We start from the raw sequence: 9,880 nt of genomic DNA, 5'->3' as shown, positions 1-9,880 counted from the left end.
GGCCACCGCAGCCTCGACCTGCTGGGCTTCGGCGATCCTTCCGCCTCAGCCTTCCAAGTGGCTGGAACTACAGGCATGCGCTATCACGCCCGGCTAATTTTTGACTTATTGTAGAGATGAGGGCTCACCAAGTTGCCCAGGCGGGTCTCGAATCTGCGGGCTCAGGCAATCCACTCACCTCAGCCTCCCAAAGCACAGGATTACAGGCTGAGCCACTCAGCCCGGCTCACTTCTTTAATTTTAATGTCTCTGAGTTAGTCTTTGTGACACTCCTTCTCTTTGTCTAATGATGAACCCCTCAAGATCCAAATCAAATGCCATCATCTCTTTTGCAAATTCCCATTTCTTATCCCCAAATGGTTATTTTGCCATGCTGCCAAGTTGTTTTCTTGAAGGAATGTCTGAAAACAAGCGTAGTATAAACAAGAAACAGTACACGTGGAAAACAGCCAAAAGAATAGGACACATTTTAAATTACCCATCATGCTCCTATCCTTAAAGGGTCACTATTCCTGTAACCCTCTGTATTAGTACATAATTCTATTGAGGGAACCTCTCTGCATATTGTAAAGTAACCACCTGTCCACCTATGTCACCTTGAAGGCAGAAGCAGGCAAGGGACCTGGTCCAGAGAGTTTGCTGAAAGAGACTTCAGCCTTTGTGATGAACACTGGAGAAAGATGGCCTGCCTCTTTTCCTGTGAGCTGCTGCCATGGCACTTCCCAGCAGATGCCAGGAACAAGCCTGGCTGCCCTCCCCCACACCCAAGCCTTTGCCCCTCCCCTTACTTCTAATCCAGAGGAGCCAGTACCTTCATGGGAAGAGGGGCTGTCAGTCTCATTACAGCTACTCCTGTCCCAGACCCACTAAGCTACTTAGCTCCCACAAAGCCATTTCAGACCCAGAGCCAACCCAGCCAACCCCTCAGGCAGAGGGAGAGCCTTCACAGATGGGCCTTCGCAAAAGAGCCTTCTCATCAGACTGTAAAGGGAGAGTGGGGCACAGGATACCACAGAGGTTGATGGGAGGGGTGCCTGGTTTTGTCAGCATCCCAGCTCACTGAAAGAAGGGGCTCTTGCCAGGGCGGGAAGGCAGGGTGCAGAAGCAGAAGCAGACACACCGACAGGGCTGCTCCTATATCTCATCTCCTCCAACTGCAGTGGAGAAGGAGGAGTGACTTTTAGGATCTGACTAAACAACACAACATGGTCTGCCCTGAACTTGAAGCTGACCGGACTTAGTGGGGCCAACATGTGGAGACAAGATAATCTACCTGCATCAAGTCAGTCTTGAAAGCACTGTGAAGCTGTTTCACGCTCCACCAGCTGAAGACCAGCGTGCCAATCCTGACACCCAGGGACAGGACGAGCACCCTAACGTGTGCCTGTAGCATCCCTCCTCCACACACAAACACAGCAGTGCGGGGCAGAGAATACATTCCTGCTGCCGTCTCTGTCCTATTCCACTCATGCTCAGGTGCTGGGGCTGGGATGCCAACTGTCCTGCCCAGGCACTGTCACGGCACCAGGGCCCAGCGGTGACTCCCAGAAAGAAGGATGGCAGTGGGAGGAAGGATGCAGTCGGGCTCCCAGTAGCCAGTCACTCCAGAACCCTTCCAGGGCTGGGCAGAGGCTGCCCAGCTGGTCATGGCGCTGGCTGCCTGCTCAGGCCTCACCCCACCCCCACCCTGAGCAAGAGTCCAGAGCTGAAGGGGCCTATTGTTGGGCCCTGGAGGTGGGGTGTGGAAAGGAATAGTGGTGAGGAGCTGCCAGAGCTGTGAACTGTAGGACATTTACTCTGCAAGATGCACTGGTCGCCCCTTTGGAACCATTTTTACCCCAAAACCCCCGGAGCTGGGAACATGTACTTTAGGGCAGATTGGCGGGCCCAAGAGAGTATGGGAGAGAAATGTCAGGGGCTTTAGGATATATACCTTTAATTCCACTATGTCCTGCCCACCCACTTGACCATGAAGAAACCACAACCCTGAAAGGGGAAGGGGTCTGCCTGTCCAAGGCATTAAGAAGCTGTTGTAGGGAATGGAGGTCCAGGAGTTGGGGGGAGCTAATGTTCAGGTAATGGTGATTCTCTCTGGCTGTAGGGGGAGCCCTGCCACAGTCAGGAACTGACAAAGGTCAGGGGCCCAGAGAAGAGTCCCCATATATGACGGTACACTAAGTTGCTTGCCCAAGGATGCAGGGCCATGCAGGACACAGCTGAAGTCTTACATCCCATATCAGACTTGCTAAATATATATCATATCATTCACTGATGCTGAACAAATTCATGGATTCTATGGGCAAGTCTAAAGAGGGCATGAGGTTCCCAGGAAAAGAAAGGAGACTGCACACATGCACATAATTTCACTCTTTCCTGAAATCGCATCAAAACTACACTAAGAGAAATGTTTTGAATGGCACAGGTCCTTAAGGAGACGGAGAGTGACAGAGGAGACAACCACAACAAAACTGTGGAAGCGGGCAAGTAGATAGGCCAGTGATAATTGACAGCAGACCTGAGAAAATCACAGGTCCCAAGGTGAGAGGCATTTGGCTGACCCCAGAATCTTCAAAAGGCCTAGGAATGGGCAGCCCCGGAAATCTCTAGAAGAAGAAGAGGTGAGTGTTAGAAGGGAAATGCTAAAACACAGAGAAGTAGTTAAAAGCCACTTGAACAGTAAGATTCCCTAGGCTCCCTACCTTGTGCACAGCCACAGTGACTGCCCCTCTACAACCCTGTAAAAGCCAGGGATTTCCCTAGAGAGAATAATCCAATGTCTCTGTATAGTGGCACGACAGGCTTGGCTGAGAACAGAGGGTGCCACTTCCCAAAAAGGAAAACACAGTAGGTATCAAGATCCCAGTTCCCTTCTCTACCTGTTCTGGAAACATGGGGCCAGGCCTCTACTTCCTGGCAGGAGGTCTATGGAGACTCTGATCAGGCCAAGGAAGATGCAAAGATATGGACACTGGCACACGCAGGTCACCATACAAACCTGTCAACAAGGTTTGAAAGCACCGTAGTCCCTTAATCAAAAGCAGACAACAAAAAATTTCGAGACCCAAGGAAAATTAACATGGAAGAGAACAAAATACACAGAAAAGAAGCTACCAGGAGTTAATACACTCTGCAGAAGAAAGTTTTAGACAGAAAATGCTCATTAATTTCCTCAAAGAGATAAAATGTTGTACCACAAAATAAAAACAGGATTTTTAAAAAACTGGGGAACAAGAAAATTACAAACAAGACAGCAGTCACCAAAAAAGGCAACAGACCCATCCCCACTCCATTCAGCACAGTCTGACTCATAGTAAGTGCTCATAGTATTTGTTGCATGGACAAATGATCACTGTTTCTCAGACTTTAATGCATCTACAAATCAGCTGAGGATCTTGTTAAACTGCAGGTTCTGATCCCATGGATAATGGGGTAGGACCTAAGAGTCTGCTTTTCTAACAAGCTACCAAGTGACACTGATACTGCTGGTCCACATACCACAGTGTGAGAAGCAAGAGTCTTCTCTAGGTTCTGGAGTGGTGGCTCTTTGCCCTGCAGAGCCTTAAAATCACTTGGGAGCTTGGAAAGTATCAGTGGTTTTTTTCTGGAATATTTTTGATCTGCAGATGTGGTTGAATTCATGGATTCAGAACTCACAGATACAAAGGTGTGACTATATGATGAATCCTGAGATATTACAGGAAAAGAAAACTACCCTCATAGACATGGATACAGAAATTCTTAACAAATCCCTTAGCAAAGAGAATCCACAATATATACAAAGAATAAGGCATCATACCCAACTGAAGTTTGTCTCAGGAATGCGAGGTTAAAACAATCAATGTAATTTAACTAACTAACTAAGAGAAAACCCAAGGATCACTTTGATAGACACAGAAAAAGCATGTGACAAAATCCAGCATCCATTCCTGATTATAACTCTTATCAAAGTAGGAATAGAAGGCAGCTTTCACAACCTGATAAAGATCATACATGAAAAACCTATAGCCAACATCATACTTAATGATGAAAGACTGAATGCTTTATCTGGAAGATCAGAAATAAGGTATTGATTCTGCTAGTCAACATTATAACAGAGGATCTAACCAGTGCAATCTGGCAAGAGAAATAACAGACACAAATATCAGAAAGGAAGAAGCAAAACTATTTTTTTTCCAGAGAGGGTCTTGCTCTGTTGCCCAAGCTAGAGTGCAGTGGCGTGATCATAGCTCACTGTAACCTCGAACTTCCAGGCTCAAACCATTGTCCCACCTTGGCCTCCTAAATAGCTTAGATACAGACATTTGCAACTACATTCTGCTAATTTTTTGTTTAAATTTTTTGTAGAGACAAGGGTCTCCTTATATTGCCCAGACTGTTCTCAAACTCCTGGTCGCAAACATTTCTCCTGCCTCAGCCTTCCAAAGTGCCAGGAAATAGATGTGAGCCACTGCATCCAGCAAAACTATCTTTATTAACAGATGACATGATTCTCTGTAGAAAAATCATCGCTTCTTGGCCTTTTGTCTAAGATCAATTGTAGAAAATCAGAGGGAAGCTACAAAAAAGCTACTAATAAGTCAGTTTAGTAAGGATGAAGGATTCAAGCTAAATATACAAAAAATAGTATTAATATTATGGATAGGTTATAGCAACAAAAAATTGGAAACTGAAATACAAAAACCGGCTCAGTCTGTAATCCCAGAACTTTGGGAGGCTGAGGTGAGTGGATTGCGTGAGCCTGTGGGTTCAAGACCCGCCTGGGCAACTTGGCAAGACCTCATCTCTATAATAAATCAAAAAATTAGCTGGGCGTGGTAGCGCGTGCCTGTAATTCCAGCTACTTGGAAGGCTGAGGTGGAAGGATCGCCGGAGCCCAGCAGGTCGAGGCTGCAGTGGCCGGGAGCAGCCACTGCACTCCAGTCTGGGTAACAGTGTGAGACTCCAACTCAAAAAAAAAAAAAAAAGAAATACAAAAACTAATAACCATCTTACAGCAGCATTACTGGCAATAGCCAAAAGGGGAAAGCAACCCAAGCATCTGTAAATGGATGAGTGGATACATAAAATGTGGCATAGTCATTCTATGAAACACTATTCAGCCTTAAAAAAAAAAATTCTGGCTGGGTGCAGTGGCTCACGCCCCAGCACTTTGGGAGGCCGAGGCGAGAGGACTGCTTGAATCCAGGAATTCGAGACCAGTCCAGGCAACACAGCGAGACCCTGTCTCTACAAGAATAAAAAAAATAAGCCAGGCGTGGTGGCATGAGCCTGTAGTCCCAGGTACTCAGGAGGCTGAGGAAAGATCACCTGAGCCCAGGAGGTCAAGGTTGTGGTGAATATGATCATGCCACTGCCTTCCAGTTTGGAAAAGAGTGAGACCCTGACTTAAAAGAGAAGAAAAATCTGAAATATACTACAATATGAATAAAAATAAACCTTGAATACATTATGCTAAGTTAAATAAGCCAGTAATAAAAAGACAAATGCTGTATGATTCCATTCCCATGAGGCACCTAGAATGGTCAAATGCATAGAAACAGAAAGTAGAATGGTGGTTATGAGGGGCTGAGGGAGGACAGAATGGGGAGTCATTGTGTAACAGGTGCACAATTTCAGTTTCTCAAGATGAAAAAAGTTCTGACGATGGGCGGTAGTGATGGCTGCACAACGTCATGAGGGTATTTAATACCACTGAACTGTACACTTGGTACAAATGGTTAAAAAGGTAAATTTTATTTCATATATATCTTGCCACAATTAAAAGTTTTTAAAAATAAAAAACAGATATTACTTAAAATACCATCAAAAATGTTCTATTTAAGAATATGTCTGACAAAAAAACAGAGACGACCTGTACAGTGAAAACTTCAAAACACAGCTGAAAAATATCAAAGAAAATCTAAATAAATACAGAGATATATGCTGTTCATGGGTCAGAAGATTCAATACTGCTAAGATGTCCATTCTCTTCAAACTGATTGTAATGCCAACCAAAATCCCAGAAGACTTTTTTTGTAGAAATTACTTCCAAAGGCATATGGAAGAGCAAGAAACCCAGAATAGCTAAAGCAATTTTGAAAAGGAAAAGCTAAGTGTGAGACCTTACCTTGATTTCAAGACTTACTATAAACCCATAGTAATCAAGATAGTGTGATATCGGAATAAAGACAAACAGATCAATGGAATAAAACAGAGTTCAGAATTAAAACACACAATTGATTTTTAACAAAAATCCAAAGACAATTCAGTGGAGAGACACATTTTTTTCAACCAGCGGTGCTGGAACCATTAGATCTTCACATGCAAAAACCTGAACTTTGATTCATACCTTGCACCACATATAAAAATTAACCCAAAATAAATCACAGACCTAAATGTAAAACCCAAAGCTACAAGGAAACATAGGAGAAAGGTTTCTTAGACATGACACCAAAAGCACAGTCCATAAAATAACAAATTGGTAATTTAGAGTTAATTAAAATGTAAAATTTTTTTCCCAAAGGCCACTGCTTTGCATTGGAAAGGAAAGATTTGCAAATCATCTATCTGATAAAAAGCTTATATCCAGAATATATAAAGAACACTTCAAAATTCAACACGCACACCAAAAAACCCACACAAAATTGGGTAAACAACCTGAACAGACATGTCTCCAAAGATATGCCTTTGGCAAATGGGCACATGAAAAGATGCTCAACAACATTAGTCATTAGGGAAATACAAATTAAAATCATGAGATATCGCTACCAACAATGTCTAAAATTAAAGAGACTGACCACACCAAGAGTTGACAAAGATGTGGATGAACTACAACTCTCATACACAGCTGTTCAGTATATAAAGTCGTACAACCACATTGGAAAACAGTCGGGAAGTTTCTTAAAAGTTAAATGTACACCTACCCTGTGATTTAGCCATTCCAGTCCTAGGGATTTACCCAAGAAAAATAAAAGCATATGTCCACACAAAAACTAACACAAATGTTCACAGCAGCTTCATTACTGTAACAACCAAAAACTGAAAACCATCCATCAGTAGGTAATGAATAAATAGACTGTGGCACACGCATGCAAAGAATTACTCAGCAGTAACAAGAAAAAAATGAAACATGCCACATGAATGAATGCCAAAATATTTATGAAGGATGAAAAAAGTCAAACAAAAAAGAGCACATGATTTTGATTCCGTTAACATAAAATGCTGCAAACTCAAATACAGTAACAGAAAGCAGACTAGTCTGTTGTTACCTGGGGAGGAGGGATGGCAGAGGAGGGCTTCCATATGGGCACAGGAAAACTTCTGGGGATTTGGGAATAGTGTGTTCACTATCTTGAACATGGTGGTGGTTTCACCGGTAAACACACGTGACAACTCATCAAATCGTATGTTTGAAATATGCTCAGTTTACCATATATTACCTCGATAAAGCTGTTATTTAAAAACAAACACTTCATCTTCCAGAATAAGCACAGGGCAGGGGGCTAATCTTGGACTTAGGGGCCAGAGAAAAAGGTCTGGAAGCACTCAGCCTGCCTCCCACACCTGCTCGCCAGGGCTCCTGGGAGGTGAGAGCACCAGGCTGGCAAAGAAGGGACTGGGTCTTCTGCTCTCCAAACACTGCAGGGAAAGCCATAGCCCACTACACACCACACAGTCAGGGAATCTGAAGCTCAAAGATGCTGTCTTGCCCAAGGAGGTTACACAGCTAGTAAGTGATATTAACCGGATCAAAACCGATCTGTCTGAAGCCAAGGTCCTTCTCCTTCGCTTCATCTTCACAAATTCAAAAAAGCCAACCTGGAATAAGTAGATGAAGATGTACGCTCATGTGTATATACGTTTAAGACAGATGACTCTCCCCACTGAAGTCAGAGAGCCAGAACCACTCCAGGAGAGCCAGGCATGGTGGCGGAGTGCGGCACAGCAGCTGAGTGTTGGGGGGCGGGTAGTGTGACAGGCAGGGCATGAGGCTGACAGACAGGTTTGGGTTTGAGTGAGGAGTAGGCTAACCGGCTCCTCCAGCAGCTGCCACCTCCACCACCACTCCCTCTGCCCCTACAGGAGAGCACTATCTCCATCCAGTCTGGCTTGGGACGGGTCTGGGGGCCACCTGACTCAGCCACACCTTGGGCTGGAGCAGAGAGGGGTTCCCATTGAGACTCTGGGCAGGCAACTCTGCACACACTCCCACCCAAGGGCTAGAGAGGCAAGAAGCCCGACAGTGCCAGGTAAGAGGCGAAGCGCTAGGAGAGTAAGGCCCACAGTGGGCCAACCAAGTCTTCCTGGGCCAGGAATGAGCAGGCCTGGCACTCTGGCCACGAGAGTCAACAAGAAGCCAAATTTAGCCCCCACCTTTGGCTCCTGCAAGTCCCACCCCTACGCTGGGCTAGGAGCTGCCCCAGGACGGATGCAGAGCCCATGAAACCACTGCTACCCATCTGTCAACCTCCACAGGGTGGGCCCAAGGTCTAGGCAGCTCAGAGTCCAGTGTCCAGCACTGCAGGTTCACCCTCCTCTCCCATCTCTTCAGGTTGTGGTCCCTAGGGCCCAGGCTGAGGCAGGAGTCCTCACCAATTGCTCTCCGCCCTTCTGCCCACTGATCACCCTTGGGCCCAGATCCTTGGCCCTGGGCCCTCGGTGGGTGTATATTAGCTATGACATGACCATGTGGTGGGAGCAGGTCAGGCTCGTGCCCAAGTCACTGGCTGCCACACTCACATCTCAGCTCACATGGCCCACAGGGTTACAAGATAACCCTGTTGATGCAACACTCCCCTCTTCCCTTTTTGGAATGTGTTTTGACGACTTGAGGCAACCTGTGCAGATTGCATAAAGGCACCCCTACCACCATCAGTAGACAAGTGGATGGGTAACTACCCTGGCAACTTCAGCCCTGGGGCTATCCCTCTCTTCCCTCTGCACAGACCTGGCAGTCACCCAAACAGTCTCACTTCCAGTCTAGACTCTATGATGCCAGGCTGAGTGCAGCGGCTCATGCCTGTAATCCCTGCACTTTAGGAGGCTGAAGTGGGAGAATCGCTTGAGCCCAGTTTGAGTCTACAATGAGCTATGATTGGGCCACTGCAATCCAGCCTAGGTGTCAGCGAGACCCTGTCTCTAATAAATAAATGAAGACGTCCATCACTCCAGTTGCCACAGACAGTACTGGGGGGAGGGAAGAGGACTGCCTTGCGGTTGAAAACGGCAGATTTTTCGGGGTTGAAAAACCGAGCGACAACAAGGGCAGTTTGGAGACCACCCTCTTCCCAGGGATCTGCGGCCCCTTGCTTCCCAGAACACCAACTCCTGCTGAGAACAGAACGGGGCCCCCTTACCTGCCGCCTTCCGCTGCCTGCCAGCCGACACAGCTTTAATGATGCCGAAGCTGAGGTAGCAGATGAGGATCCCGCGGGCCGCTGCCTGCCCTCAGCAGTGACTTCCAAAACTCCCAGGCTCAGAGCGCCCTTCTGCTCCCCGCTCCCCACCTCCCTACATCCTGTGCTCCCCACGGCCCTGGAGGGATCCTGGTGCCAGGCGGGCGACCTGTAAGTTACCACCTCCTCCTCCGTCTGCGCCTCCGGGTCCTGTGCCCCTCGGGGGGTCCCCCTCCCTCCTGGGGCCACTTCCCGTGCAGGCAGGTTTCCTGGACAGCCTGCACCACCTGTCCCTCCTGCACCCCGGGCAGCCAATTTGCCTCCTGCACCCCCGGGCGCCCCTCCCCCTCAGGCCCCTGGGGTCCCACAGGCCGAGCCCTGCCCACCAGCACCAGTCTGTCTCGGCGCGCCGGCGCCGCTCCCAGGACCACCGCCTCCCTCCTGGGGTGCCGGCAGCTCTCCCAGCTCCGCTCCCCCGGCTCGCCGGAACTTTCGAGCCCCCCCCC

The 9,880-nt window shown here is 47.3% G+C and overlaps 1 protein-coding gene across 3 annotated transcripts in view; it reads right to left on the bottom strand.

Annotated features, from left to right (window-relative positions):
- TNK2 (tyrosine kinase non receptor 2) overlaps positions 1–9,879 on the bottom strand; it is a 40,605-nt gene extending 30,726 nt beyond the window's left edge. For 2 of the 3 annotated variants that reach the window (XM_008051868.2, XM_008051869.2), the window contains exon 1: positions 9,336–9,657. The gene's annotated coding sequence lies outside the window, so the exon portion shown is untranslated. Of the gene's footprint in view, positions 1–9,335 lie in introns of all 3 variants that reach the window. The other variant, XM_008051870.2, reaches the window with a different exon arrangement.
- Position 9,880: the final 1 nt, after the last annotated feature.

Source organism: Carlito syrichta, unplaced genomic scaffold (genome assembly GCF_000164805.1).
Source record: "Carlito syrichta isolate Samal-C Ts95f unplaced genomic scaffold, Tarsius_syrichta-2.0.1 Scaffold240482, whole genome shotgun sequence".
Lineage (NCBI taxonomy): Eukaryota > Metazoa > Chordata > Mammalia > Primates > Tarsiidae > Carlito > Carlito syrichta.
This window is presented reverse-complemented; position numbering and strand designations above follow the sequence as displayed.